Source organism: Balaenoptera acutorostrata, chromosome 9, assembly GCF_949987535.1.
Source record: "Balaenoptera acutorostrata chromosome 9, mBalAcu1.1, whole genome shotgun sequence".
Classification (NCBI taxonomy): Eukaryota; Metazoa; Chordata; class Mammalia; order Artiodactyla; family Balaenopteridae; genus Balaenoptera; species Balaenoptera acutorostrata.
In genome coordinates, this window is record NC_080072.1 from 61,312,707 (window position 1) to 61,327,810 (window position 15,104).

A 15,104-nucleotide genomic window follows, 5' to 3' on the forward strand; every position below is an offset into this window, starting at 1 on the left:
CAAAAATATGTGAGATGATGGATGTGTTAACTAGCCTTATTGTGGTAATCATTTTACAATATATACATATATCAAATCATTATGTTGTACACCTTAAACTTTTACACAATGTTATACATAAATTACATTTCAATAAAGATGGAAAAAATAAATGGTGCAGACCTTAAATAAGAACAGAGTCAATTCAGTAGTTGCAATAGGAGAGAAGAAAGCTAAAAAAATTTTGGTCCACTTGGTGGTTGAGGGACATGGCAATTTTCTTCATTTACTCAGTCAAATAAGAAGCTAGAGCATTAGGTTAGATGGAAAAATGAAGAGAATGTTGGGTGTTGGAATTTTAATGTGGGAGGAGAATATATTAAAAGTTTTTCAGAGAATTGGATGGAGGACCAAATGACTGAGGAGCTATAAGATAACTGTTTTTAAAAACCCTAGCAATATAAGGTCATAAATTGAACATAGCATGTCAGTGGTAGCATATTTCCTGGAAATATATTCAGCTGTTCAGAGGTAGACATGGGATAGTCACAGAGTTGAAAATTATGATAGTTCAAGTCTTACCAGACAAGTCTTCAAAGGGAAGAAAGAAACAATAAGAGGTTGGTAATGTTTAGAATCAAAACCATGTGATGCTTGCTTGGTATGAAAAGAAGTAAAGATGTGAGGGGAGTGATAGATAGAAAAATGGTCAAGTCAATGCATTGAAGATTATGACAGAGCTGAAGAATCAGTGGAGTGAGGAAATGGCTGGTGTGAGATGGAAAGTTATAAGGTGGTGATCAAAATGATTTGTATGAGTATGGCTATGGAAATGCATGGCTGAAGTGGTTAAAATCATTGAAAGAAGGGGGTCAAGAGAAAGTTGTTGATGATAGTCCATGAGTTACAGAGAGCAGAGTGGAAGGAGTTGTGCCTAGGATATCTGAGTCGGATTAAGGAATATATAAAGCATTGTAGGGATCAGTGATGACCTGAAAGGCTGAGATTCCTTGTGGTAACAGAATCAAAAGGATTGCAGGGCATTATGAAATCAGTCTTAATGGTCACTCGAGGCAAGATGGTAATAAGTTCTAATTATAATCATTAGGGGGTAGGAGGTTGAACTCCTAAGCAGTTTGCTGTGATACAACAAGGATTTTGTATATGGGATGTGTGGCAGTCTCAATAGAAGCAAGTATAATTCTGGAGACACCTGTTCAGATTTCTTAGTGCAAAGCAAAGGCCAGGTAAGGAGTGGGCTTATTGGGAGAACATAGATGAGCTGACACTTTTAAGATGTGGAAATATCTACTACTATGGTAAGACCTTGGCTAGGTGGTCCTGGAGATGTTACCAAGCAGGACCCTGGGGGGCCTTCCTGGAACAGACCTCCCCCCAACCTCACTCCACGTCCTCCACATGCCTCTTGTCTGTAGAGAAACTTTAGCCTCCTAGGCCTTCCCTGAGTTCCAAAGAGTAAATTTAATCAGAGAAGTGAGAAAATGCAGAAAGAAAGAAAAACAGTCAAGTAAGACAAAATTATAATAGTTTAGCCATTAAACAAAGTTAAGGAGCTTTAGTTCCTCCTCAAGGGCCATAGATAATACTCTGAGCTATGTCCTTTGAGCTGTTTCGTAGATATGGAAATCCCCACCAGGCAGAAGAAGTTAACTGTATGCTGCCCACAAGCACATAGATCCTAGACGGCTTGGAACCAGAAGGTTGATGATGTTGACTCCGGATTACCTCACCACCAACCAATCAGAAGAATATCCATGAGCTTTTCCCATACCCCACCACCCCCTTCCCTCACCCTGTCTTTAAAAACCTTTCCCTGAAAGCCTTTGGGGGAGTTTGGGCCTTTTAAGCACTAACTACCTGGTCTCCTTGCTTGGTGCCCTGCAATAAATGCTGCAATTTCCTTCACCAAAACATGGTGTCAAAATGACATAAGTGGCTTTACTGCACGTGGGCAAGTGGACCCAAGTTTAGTTCGGTAACAGAGATACAGATGAATCTTAAAGATCCTCTTAAGATATGCATTCTTGGAGCTCTGTCATTTTGCTCACTGACTGATACAGAGTTACTCACTTAATAGGTACTAACTGTATAAATCTCTGAAAGCCACCATTTACTCTTCCCTAGGCTACACCTCATTTAATCCTCACAATAACTACATAAGGGAGTAATGTAATTAGCTTTATCTACATTTTATAGATAAAGGAACTGACATTTGAAAAGAAAAAAATCTTTCTCAGGTCATGTAGCTAGTAAGTGACAAAGCCTGAATTCAAACTCAGAACACCTGATTTAAAGCCTGTATTCTTATAATGAAAAGAAAATGATACAGCCCACCCCTTAGGGAGAAATTCATGTTATATCTGGAAGAAAGGGAGATGAACTGCCAAACGTAGCACAGTGTGATACCCAAGTGAGCAAGAAGCATAGAAGAGATAACATTTGAAACATATTTTGAAGAAACAGTGAAAACTATTCAGATAAGAAGATCTCATTACAAGCAAGGATATTAACAAAGGGATGGCTCAATGGTGTGAATGAACAGAATGAGGTTTTGGAACAATGAGCAGGTTTTGTGATAAGTGATTAAAATGTAGGAGTGTGTGTGTGTGTGCGTGTGTGTCTGTGTCTGTGTCTAACTTCTGGGAGTTTAGAAGGGCTGGATATAAATAATAATGAGTCTTGCATTTAGTTCTAAAAATTTTGGACTTTATTCTGAAGGCATTAATAAAGTATTAAACCCTTTTTTTTTCAGTAAGGAACATACTTAAATTTCTGGGGTTTTATTTGGGGGGGGGCACGCCAGATGGCACGCCAGATCTTAGTTCATCGACCAGGGATTGAACCTCCACCCCCTGAGGTGGAAGCATAGAGTCTTAACCATTGGCCACCAGGGAAGTCCCAGATTTGTGTTTTAGAATTAACCCTTTGCAAAGAGTGTGGATGATTGATTAAAAAGGGTTAACCGTTGAAGGGAGGAGGTGATTGCAATATGTAAAATTGCCTGTGTTGTACGTTATTGCTCAGTAAATATTAAGTCTGAAGCCAAAACAACTATTTTTTTCTCATTGCCCAAACATCTGGTTTGATTAACATTTCTTCCCTCTCAACGTACCAGCTAAAATTGACTAGTTGTGGGGTATCATACTAACATAATTATATATAGATAAAGATAATCCCAAAATAAGACTCAGAAAGACACAAATGGCACATAAGGGATTAGGAATGCTGTATAATGCAACTGGCATTCTCTCTGTGTGTGTATGTGAATGTTAGTGTGTGTGAGAGAGAGAGAAAGGTGTGAAGGGGCTCAGCAGATGCCAGTCTGAGAAAAGGAAGGTTTAAGCCACATGCAGCTTTGCAGCTAATCTGTGAGGTTGCTGAGGAACCAGCCTATGATTCTCCTGTCACTTCAGTAGAAGACATATGCCATGTATCACCAAATATTACACCCCAAATGGCAAGACACAGTGAAACAATGGCTCTCACATATTTTTTCTAAATTCACATACCAGTTCATGTGAAAGAGCCTTAGTGATTGGAAATGTCAAAGAGTTAAACGTGGCATGAAGGAGGGATACAAACTCTAGGGGAACAGAAAGCATCTTTTTATTTTTTAACATCTTTATTGGAGTATAATTGCTTCAGAGTGGTGTGTTAGTTTCTGCTTTATAACAAAGTAAATCAGCTATACGTACACATATATCCCCATATCCCCTCCCTCTTGTGTCTCCCTCCCACCCTCCCTATCCCACCACTCTAGGTGGTCACAAAGCACCAAGCTGATCTCCCTGTGCTATGCAGCTGTTTCCCACTAGCTATCTGTTTTACATTTGGTAGTGTATATATGTCAGTGCCACTCTCTCACTTCATCCTAGCTTATCCTTCCCTCTCCTCATGTCCTCAAGTCCATTCTCTACATCTGCGTTTCTATTCCTGTCCTGCCCCTAGGTTCTTCAGAACCTTTTTTTTTTTTTTTTAGATTGCATATATATGTGTTAGCATATGGTATTTGTTTTTCTCCTTCTGACTTACTTCACTCTGTATGACAGACTCTAGATCCAACAACCTCGCTACAGATAACTCAATTTCATTTCTTTTTATGGCTGAGTAATATTCCATTGTACATATGTGCCACATCTTCTTTATCCATTCATCTTTCTATGGACACTTAGGTTGCTTCCATGTCCTGGCTATTGGAAATAGTGCTGCAATGAACATTGTGGTACATGACTCTTTTTGAATTATGGTTTTCACAGGGTATTTGCCCAGTAGTGGTATTGCTGGGTCGTATGGTAGATCTATTTTCAGTTTTTTAAGGAACCTCCATACTGTGCTCCATAGTGGCTGTATCAGTTCACATTCCCACCAACAGTGCAAGAGGGTTCCCTTTACTCTACACACTCTCCAGCATTTATTGTTCATAGATTGTTTGGCGATGACCATTCTGACTGGTGTGAGGTGATACCTCATTGTAGTTTTGATTTGCATTTCTCTAATGATTAGTGATGTTGAGCATTCTTTCATGTATTTGTTGGCAATCTGTATATCTTCTTTGGAGAAATGTCTGTTTAGGTCTTCTGCCCATTTTTGGATTGAGTTGTTTGTTTTTTTGATGTTGAGCTGCATGAGCTGCTTATAATTTTGGAGATTAATCCTTTGTCAGTTGCTTCATTTGCCAATATTTTCTCCCATTCTGAGGGTTGTCTTTTGGTCTTGTTTATGGTTTCCTTTGCTGTGCAAAAGCTTTTAAGTTTCATTAGATCCCATTTGTTTATTTTTGGGTTTTTTTTCCATTCCTCTAGGAGGTGGGTCAAAAAGGATCTTACTGTGATTTATGTCATAGAGTGTTCTGCCTCTGTTTTGCTCTACGAGTTTAATAGTGTCTGGCCTTACATTTAGGTCTTCAATCCATTTTGAGTTTATTTTTGTGTATGCTGTTAGGGAGTGTTCTAATTTCATTCTTTTATATGTAGCTGTCCAGTTTTCCCAGCACCACTTACTGAAGAGGCTATCTTTTCTCCATTGTATATTCTTGCCTCCTGTATCAAAGAAAAGGTAACCGTATGTGCGTGGCTTTATCTTTGGGCTTTCTATCCTGTTCCATTAATCTATATTTCTGTTTTTGTGCCAGTACCATACTGTCTTAATTACTGTAGCTTTGTAGTAGAGTCTGAAGTCAGGGAGTCTGATTCCTCCAGCTCCGTTGTTCTTCTCAAGATTGTTTTGTCTATTTGGGGTCTTTTTTGTTTGCATACAAATTGTGAAATTTTTTGTTCTAGTTCTGTGAAAAATGCCATGGGTAGTTTGATAGGGATTGCATTGAATCTGTAGATTGCCTTGGGGAGTATAGTCATTTTCAAAATGTTGATTCTTCCAATCCAAGAACATGGTATATCTCTCCATCTGTTTGTATCATCTTTAATTTCTTTCATCAGTGTCTTATAGTTTTCTGCATACAAGTCTTTTTTCTCCGTAGGTAGGTTTATTCTTAGGTATTTTATTCTTTTTGTTGCAATGTTAAATGGGAGTGTTTCTGCCGCAGACCGGCTGCAGAAAGCTAGAAGTTCCTGGCGGTGAGGGGTAAGGAACTGAAAAGCACCAGTATGGGGTTAGAAGGGCCAAGACAACTGATGGTTGCAAGGCAAGTTTATTCAAAGAGCATGAATGTATATATAGGTTTAGTACGGAACGAATATTAGACAATAAATCAGTAAACCTTGTATTTCCACATAATTCTGTTGCCACTATCTATGCGCCACTATATGCGCCACTATCTATGCGCCACTATCTATGCGTCAGCATGCCTTATGGGCCATTCTTTGGAGATACAGACTTCCCCCTCAGGGCAGCACGTCCTTCTTCTGGGGAACAACCAGGGGCTCTTAGATCCAGAGCAGGCACCTGGAACGAAACTGGCCGCAAGCCATTTTCCTTTTTTACGCTCAATACCGCAGCGTCAGGGGTGCATACCAAGAAAGAGACAAGCAGTTCTCCGGAAGGCAGAAAGCTGAATAAGCTTACAGCTTGGGGGCCACCACATGTTTCCTTAATTTCTCTTTCAGATTTTTCATCATTAGTGTATAGGAATGCAAGAGATTTCTGTGCATTAATTTTGTATCCTACTACTTTACCAAATTCATTGATTAGTTCTAGTAGTTTTCTGGTAGTGTCTTTAGGATGCTTTATGTATAGTATCATGTTATCTGCAATCAGTTACAGCTTTACTTCTTCTTTTCCGGTTTGGATTCCTTTTATTTCTTTTTCTTCTCTGATTGCTGTGGCTTAAACTTCCAAAACTATGTTGAATAATAGTGGTGAGAGTCGGCAACCTTTTCTTGTTCCTGATCTTAGTGGAAATGGTTTCAGTTTTTCACCATTGAGAATGATATTGGCTGTGGGTTTGTCATGTATGGCCTTTATTATGTTGAGGTAAGTTCCCTCTATGCCTACTTTCTGGAGGGTTTTTATCATAAATGGGTGTTGAATTTTGTTGAAAGCTTTCTCTGCATCTATTGAGATTATCATATGGTTTTTCTCCTTCTGTTTGTTAATATGGTGTATCACATTGATTGATCTGTGTATACTGAAGAATCCTTGCATTCCTGGGATAAACCCCACTTGGTCATGGTGTATGATCCTCTTAATGTGCTGTTGGGTTTTTTTTTGCGAGTATTTTGTTGAAAATTTTTGCATCTATGTTCATCAGTGATATTGGCCTGTAGTTTTCTTTCTTTGTGACATCTTTGTCTGGTTTTGGTATCAGGGTAATGGTGGTCTCGTAGAATGAGTTTGGGAGTTTTCCTCCCTCTGCTATATTTTGGAAGAGTTTGAGAAGGATAGCTGTTAGCTCTTCTCTAAATGTTTGATAGAATTCGCCTGTGAAGCCATCTGGTCCTGGGCTTTTGTTTGTTGGAAGATTTTTAATCACAGTCTCAAATTCAGTGCTTGTGAATAATCTGTTTATATTTTCTATTTTTTCCTGGTTCAGTCTTGGAAGGTTGTGCTTTTCTAAGAATTTGTCTATTTCTTCCAGGTTGTCCATTTTATTGGCATATAGTTGCTTGTAGTAATCTCTCATGATCCTTTTTATTTCTGCAGTGTCAGTTGTTACTTTTCCTTTTTCATTTCTAATTCTATTGATTTGAGTCTTCTCACTTTTTTTCTTGATGTGTCTGGCTAATGGTTTATCAATTTTGTTTATCTTCTCAAAGAACCAGCTTTTATTTTTATTGATGTTTGCTATTGTTTCCTTCATTTCTTTTTCATTTATTTCTGATCTGATCTTTATGATTTCTTTCCGTCATCTAACTTTGGAGATTTTTGTTCTTCTTTCTCTGATTGCTTTAGGTGTAAGGTTAGGTTGTTTATTTGAGATGTTTCTTGTTTCTTGAGGTAGGATTATATTGCTATAAACTTCCCTCTTAGAACTGCTTTTGCTGAATCCCATAGGTTTTGGGTCATCGTGTTTTCATTGTCATTTGTTTCTAGGTAGTTTTTGATTTCCTCTTTGATGTCTTCAGTGATCTCTTGGTTATTAAGTAGTGTACTGTTTATCCTCCATGTGTTTGTATTTTTTATAGATTTTTCCTTTAATTGATATCTAGTCTCATAGCGTTGTGGTAGAAAAAGATACTTGACACGATTTCAATTTTCTTAAGTTTACCAAGACTTGATTTGTGACCCAAGATATGATCTATCCTGGAGAATGTCCCACGAGCAATTGAGAAGAAAGTGTATTCTTTTGTTTTTGGATGGAATGTCACATAAATATCAGTTAAGTCCATCTTGTTTAATGTATCATTTAAAGCTTGTGTTTCCTTATTTATTTGCATTTTGGATGATCTGTCCATTGGTGAAAGTGGGGTGTTAAAAGTCCCCTACTATGATTGTGTTACTGTTGATTTCCCCTTTTATGGTTGTTAGCATTTTCCTTATGTATTGAGGTGCTCCTTTGTTGGGTGCATAAATATTTACAATTGTTGTATCTTCTTCTTGGTTTGAGCCCTTGATCATTATGTAGTGTCCTTGTTTGTCTCTTGTAATAGTCTCTGTTTTAAAATCTATTTTGTCTGATATGAGAATTGCTACTCCATCTTTCTTTTGATTTCTATTTGCATGGAATATCTTTTTCCATCCCCTCACGTTCAGTCTGTATGTGTCCCTAGGTCTGAAGTGGGTCTCTTGTAGACAGCATATATATGGGTCTTGTTTTTGTATCCATTCAGCCCATCTATGTCTTTTGTTTGGAGCATTTAATCTGTTTACATTTAAGGTAATTATAAATATGGATGTTCCTATTACCATTTTCTTATTTGTTTTGGGTTTGTTATTGTAGGTCTTTTCCTTCTCTTGTGTTTCCTGCCTAGAAAAGTTCCTTTAGCATTTGTTGTAAAGCTGGTTTGGTGGTGCTGAATTCTCTTAGCTTTTGCTTGTCTGTAAAGGTTTTAATTTCTCCGTGAAATCTGAATGAGATCCTTGCTGGGTAGAGTAATCTTGGTTGTAGGTTTTTCCCTTTCATCACTTTAAATATGTCCTGCCACTCCCTTCTGGCTTGCAGAATTTCTGCTGAAAGATCAGCTGTTAACCTTATGGGAGTTCCCTTGTATGTTATTTGTTGTTTTTTCCTTGCTGCTTTTAATATTTTTTCTTTGTATTTAATTTTTGATTCTTTGTTTAATATGTGTCTTGGAGTGTTTCTCCTTGGATTTATCCTGTATGGGACTCTCTGCGCTTCCTGGACTTGATTGACTATTTCCTTTCCCATATTAGGGAAGTTTTCAGCTATAATCTCTTCAAATATTTTCTCAGTCCCTTTCTTTTTCTCTTCTTCTTCTGGGACCCCTATAATTCGAATGTTGGTGCATTTAATGTTGTCCCAGAGGTCTCTCAGACTGTCCTCAATTCTTTTCATTCTTTTTTCTTTATTCTGCTCTGCAGTAGTTATTTCCACTATTTTATCTTCTAGGTCATTTTTCCGTTCTAATGCCTCAGTTATTCTGCTATTGATTCCTTCTATAGAATTTTTAATTTCATTTCTTGTGTTGTTCATCCTTGTTTGTTTGCTCTTTAGTTCTTCTAGGTCCTTTTTCAACGTTTCTTGTATTTTATCCATTCTATTTCCAAATTTTGAATCCTCTTTACTATCATTACTCTGAATATTTTTACAGGTAGACTGCCTATTTCCTCTTCCTTTTCTTGGTCTGGTGGGTTTTTACCTTTCTCCTTCATCTGCTGTGTGTTTCTCTGTCTTCTCATTTTGCTTAACTTACTGTGGTTGGGGTCTCCTTTTTGCAGGCTGCAGGTTGGTAGTTCCCGTTGTTTTTGGTGTCTGCCCCCAGTGGCTAATGTTGGTTCAGTGTGTTGTGTAGGCTTCCTGGTTGAGGGGACTAGTGCCTGTGTTCTGGTGGATGAGGCTGGATCTTGTCTTTCTGGTGGGTAGGAGGAAGGCCAGTGGTGTGTTTTGGGGTGTCTGTGAACTTATTATGATTTTACGCAGCCTCTCTGCTAATTGGTGGGGTTGTGTTCTTGTCTTTCTTGTTGTTTGGCATAGGGTGTCCAGCACTGTAGCTTGCTGGTTGTTGAGTGGAGCTGGTTCTTAGTGTTGAGATGGAGATCTCTGGGATAGCTTTTGCCATTTGATATTACATGGAGCTGGGAGGTCTCTGGTGTACCAATGTCCTGAACTCAGCTCTCCCAACTCAGAGGTGCAGGCCTGACACCTGGCTGGAGCACCAAGACCCTGTCAGCCACATGGCTCAGAGAAAAGGGAGAAAAACAGAAAGAAAGAAAGAAAAACAATAAATAAATAAAATAAAATAAAAAATAAATATAATTATTAAAAATAAAAAAATTAAAAAGTAATTTAAAAAAAAGAAAGAAAGAAAGAAGAGAGCAACCCAACCTAAAAACAAATTCACCAATGATAACAAGTGCTAAAAACTATACTACCAAAAAAAACAAAAACAACGGACAGACAGAACCCTAGGACAAATGGTAAAAACAAAGCTCTATAGACAAAATCACACAAAGAAGCATACATATACACACTCACAAAAAGGGAAAAAAGAAAAAAAATTATATCGTTGCTCCTAAGGTCCACTGCCTCAAGTTTGGGATGATTCATTGTCTATTCAGTTATTCCAGAGATGCAGGGTACATCAAGTTGATTTTGAAGATTTAATCCACTGCTCCTGAGGCTTCTGGGAGAGATTTCCCTTTCTCTTCTTTGTTCACACAGCTCGTGGGGTTCAGCTTTGGATTTGGCCCCGCCTCTGCCTGTAGGTCGCCTGAGGGCATCTGTTCTTCGCTCAGACAGGACGGGGTTAAAGTAGCAGCTGATTAGGGGGCTCTGGGTGACTCAGGCCTGGGGGAGGGAGGAGTATGGAGTGTGGGGCGAGCCTGCAGTGGTAGAGGCCTACATGATGTTGAAATAGCCTGAGGCATGCAGTGTGTTCTCCCGGGGAAGTTGTCCCTGGATCACGGGACCCTGGCAGTGGCGGGCTGCTCAAGCTCCTGGGAGGGGAGGTGTGGATAGTGACCTGTGCTTACACACAGGCTTCTTGGTGGCTACAGCCACAGCCTTAACATCTCATGCCCGTCTCTGGGGTCCGCGCTGATAGCCGTGGCTCCCGCCCATCTCTGGAGCTCGTTTAGGCAGTGCTCTGAATCCCCTCTCCTTGTGCACCCCAAAACAATGGTCTCTTGCCTCTTAGGCAGTTCCAGATTTTTTCTCGGACTCCCTCCCGGCTAGCTGTGGTGCGCTAGCCCCCTTCAGGCTGTGTTCATGCAGCCAACCCCAGTCCTCTCCCTGGGATCCGACCAAAGCCCGAGCCTCAGCTCCCAGCCCACACCCATCCCGGCGGGTGAGCAGACAGGCCTCTCGGGCTGGTGAGTGCTGGCTCGCACCGAACCTCTGTGCAGGATTCTCTCCGCTTTGCCCTCTGCACCCCTGTTGCTGCGCTCTCCTCCGTGGCTCCGAAGCTTCCACCCCGCCACTCCCCATCTCTGCCAGTGATGAGGCTTCCTAGTGTGTGGAAACCTTTCCTCCTTCACAGCTCCCTCCCAGTGGTGCAGGTCCCGTCCCTATTCTTTTGTCTCTGATTTTTATTTTTTAATTTTTGCCCTACCCAGGTATGTGGGGAGTTTCTTGCCTTTTGGGAAGTCTGAGGTCTTCTGCCAGTGTTCAGTAGGTGTTCTGTAGGAGTTGTTCCACATATAGATGTATTTCTGATGTATTTGTTGGGAGGAAGGTGATCTCCATGTCTAACTCTTCCACAATCTTGAACGTCCTCTGAAAGCATCTTTTTTTGCTGCCCTGAGGTGACTATATAACATCTGCTACCAGAAGTGATACCTTTAGTCACATTATTTTTTCAACAAATATTAAAGGTATGCTGGGTGCCAAGCACTGTAGCTACAGGGATGAAACATTATGGTGACTATGTTCCAGGCACTAAAGTTGGCAATTTACATATGCTAAATATAAAGCTCCAGGTCAAACAGCTCTTATCTAGATCTCGATTTCAAACACAGCTTCCCGCCCTGTGCTACTTCATTATACCACACTGCTTCTGATAACTATGGGATGTTGAGTTATAGGATTTACATGGGAAGAGATTAACCCTAAATAAGAGAAACCCCAGAAGCACACAACTTCCAACGTCTAATCTTTGAAGAGCCTTCAGGTTGGTAGAGTAGGTGTAGAACTGACGGTTGGAAGTATACCTGGCTCCCTATGAGAAAATACTTTGCAATAGTCAGAAGTATCAGCAAATTAAAACATCTTTCTCATGTGGGAGAAGGTATTCCTGCTACTGAAAATATTCAGAGAGAGGATGACTGGTGAGTCAAAGATGCAGATAGCTTCTAAACTCCCTTCAGATGCTGTTATACTGTTAGTCCATGAAACATGCAAAGGTATATTTGAGAAGTATTAAGGCAAGCTGCAAAACAGTATTATAGAAAGAAGCATGGCAATATCTAAATGAAAGAAGCCTTAGAAATCACTAAGTTCAACTCCATCTTTCATTGTACAGATAAAAGAGCAAGAAGTAAATAGGCTGAAAAATGTGCCAGCAGACAACTCTATCAGCACTATCACAAGCAAAGTCTGGATATATGGGACAAAAAGCTTTCAGGAATTCAAATGGAAAAAAAAAAAGAATCCAGAGCTAGAGGTATCTTCTGTAAGAAGACCTGGAATAGGATGTGGGTATCAGTGACAGTGAGGATTCTGGACAGATAGGTTTAATGGGAGGGCACTTGATACCTGAGAATTAATTAAAGAAAAGAAGGAAAAGACAAATAAAGTGATACCATATTCTAAATTAACATCTTTAAAAATTAGGTACTCCTCACCAAGCCATTCTGACCAAATAGTGTTTGTATTTAGAACTCAGTGTACCAGTGTGAAGGCAGACAAAAGTGATGGTTTGATTTACATTCCATGAAAAGCTGTCTATTAAAGTGGTCACGGGATATTCACATATTAAACAAATGCTTGGGCAATTCTGCCCAAAACTAATGAATTTCATAGATTTTCTTTAATGTGAAAATGCTGCTGGTCCAAAGCCAGGGATTTCTGTAGATATAATAGGTCATGTGCAGCATTTTATATAAACTCAAGATATGTATTTGGATACAAAGCCAAGGACTAGAATATTTTCATATATTTTTATTTCATTCACTACTTGGATTATGCATTGATTAGGAGAATCCTATTGTAAGTAGAAATATGCACCAAATCCAAACAATTTGAACAGTATCTTAGCAAACAATTTATTAGATTGATTTAATATAATACCACTTTATCATTGACTGCTATCTTTTTAACCATGAGCATATTAACTCTCTGAATTTTTGGTTTTTTTCTCAGTAACAAAATTTACTTGCCTAATATTGTTGCTGAAATCAATCAATAAGACACATTTTTATATTCTTTAATATATTTGTTTACTATTTATTGAGCCACTAAATTTACCACTTTTTGGAATAGACATTTGGGACATAAAAATGAATAATACACATGTTACCTGAATAAATGACCCCAACACAGTGCAAAGGAGCTATTGAGTCCTCACAAGATTTCAGCTATGTGAATCATATAATAATTTTTGAGTAAATATTTGCTAGTTGGGTTTTGAATTTACAATGGCAATCATCATAAGAATATTATAAAATATTAATGATCAAGAGGGTGAGAGGTCAGTAACTGATGATTAAATTTTGTATACTAGTTTACCATTTATTGAATATTATCACTTACATTTGCTACTCACAGCCATCTTGTGGGGTTAATGTGATTGGGTATTATTACAATACCTATTGCTTAAGCAAAGAAACTGAAGCTCAGAGAAACTGAGTGTTTGCACCAACTGGGTCAACATCACTTAGCTAATAAGATGCAGGTCTTGGTTATCTGAATTCAAAAGCCAATTGCTTCTTGCTAACTCAGGCTGTCTCTGTGTAAGCAGTCCTATGCTCAAAATAAAGCTTGGTGCAGGAAATGGGGCTTAAATGTTGTCTATGATTTGACAAGAGACTGGGTGAGAGAATAAAAAGGATTATTCCAGCTTGTATAATAACTAGAAACAATAACTAAATAGTAACTATTTCTGATCTGGAGTTATTTTCGTTGTGAGTTTTCCATTTGCCTTGAGAACCAAGTAAAGCTTTGTCATTAGTGTCTTCTACCCATTTGTCTTAATTATGCTCAAGGGAGTAACTGTGTAATTGGAGATGATAAAATGTTTGCTTTAATTTTACTCATTTGAGGTAATCAAATCTGGCACCAAATGCATTTGTATGTCTGTCTTTAATTATTCCCACCACTGAAGATCTCCATTTCGCTCCATCTCTTTTTGTTAAGACCATTAAGGTGTTAAGTGCAAAGTTACCTCTTGATGGAACAAGGCTCCAGACAGTCTGAGTTGAGAAAAACCAGCACTGTGACTTAATTGTCACAAGATACTGTTGATCAAACATTAGGTAACCTGGGATGGTATTAGATTAAAGAGAAAAGGTCAATGAAGGAAGAACAGTGAGTACTTCAGAAACAATATTCCAGTACAAAGTTTCAACAAAGTTGTTGATATTTTCTTCAAGGTCTTAGAATGCCATAATTTTGAAAAAGTTTATAATTTATAAGATAAAGAAAAAAGGAGAAGAAACATTTTTTAGGTCATAGAATGAAACAGTTTGTTATCTGTATGCCCTTTAAAAAGATGTCTCATTTAAAGGTGCACATGTAAGAAGAGTTTGTACATTTCAACACACTGACTTGATATTAAAAATTTAATCCGTCACTAAAAACTTTCAAAATGTTGATGGAAAATATCTTGTTAGAAGTAGTATTTAATATTAAAAATAAATTTATATTAACCTTTTAAAGTCCATATTTGATAAATGTTATTTTCCATATTTCTCTCTTGGAATTCAGAGGTCTTCATGTTTTCAGTAGAACACCTCTTTTACTTAATTTGTAATTCTTTTAGAAAAATCAATTCAGTTTATCTGTTTCCTTGTTATTTGCATTTCAGAGGAAACACTTCCATTTTACCTGGAAAGTTGCTGAGGACTCTATTTGGGGTTTTTTCTTGGGCAGATAAAAAGCTTCAGGTTTTCACACCCTTACTCTTTCCACCCAAGAGAAAAGCCATCCTAGACAAGAGCTCTGAAGAGAATTTTGAGATGAGCTGGACAGAGCAACTTTTAAATTCCTCCCAAAGTGTTTGCTTTCATTAAGAAAATCCTATAATTTGGAAAGACAAGCCTTTTACTCTTAGACAGCTCCTTGTGGCTGAGAATAATATTGGTATCAAGAACTTATTACAAAAAGGCTACATCATTTGGGGATAAATCAGCTGTTGAGATGAAGTTCAGCCTTTTTTCCTTGGGCTTAGCTCTAAAAGCTGAGTTTACAAGAAAATGAAGAGAAGTACAACCAGATCTAGGTTGATTAAGACGGAACTTCTGATTCCACAATCTGTAGAACTCCCAAACTCTGTCATAACTTAAAAGTTCTCATATTTACTTTCCCATGGCTCTTCTTCAGAACTGCATGTTTTGTAAGTGTTAATCATGCTCCTCCACAACAAACCTGGCAC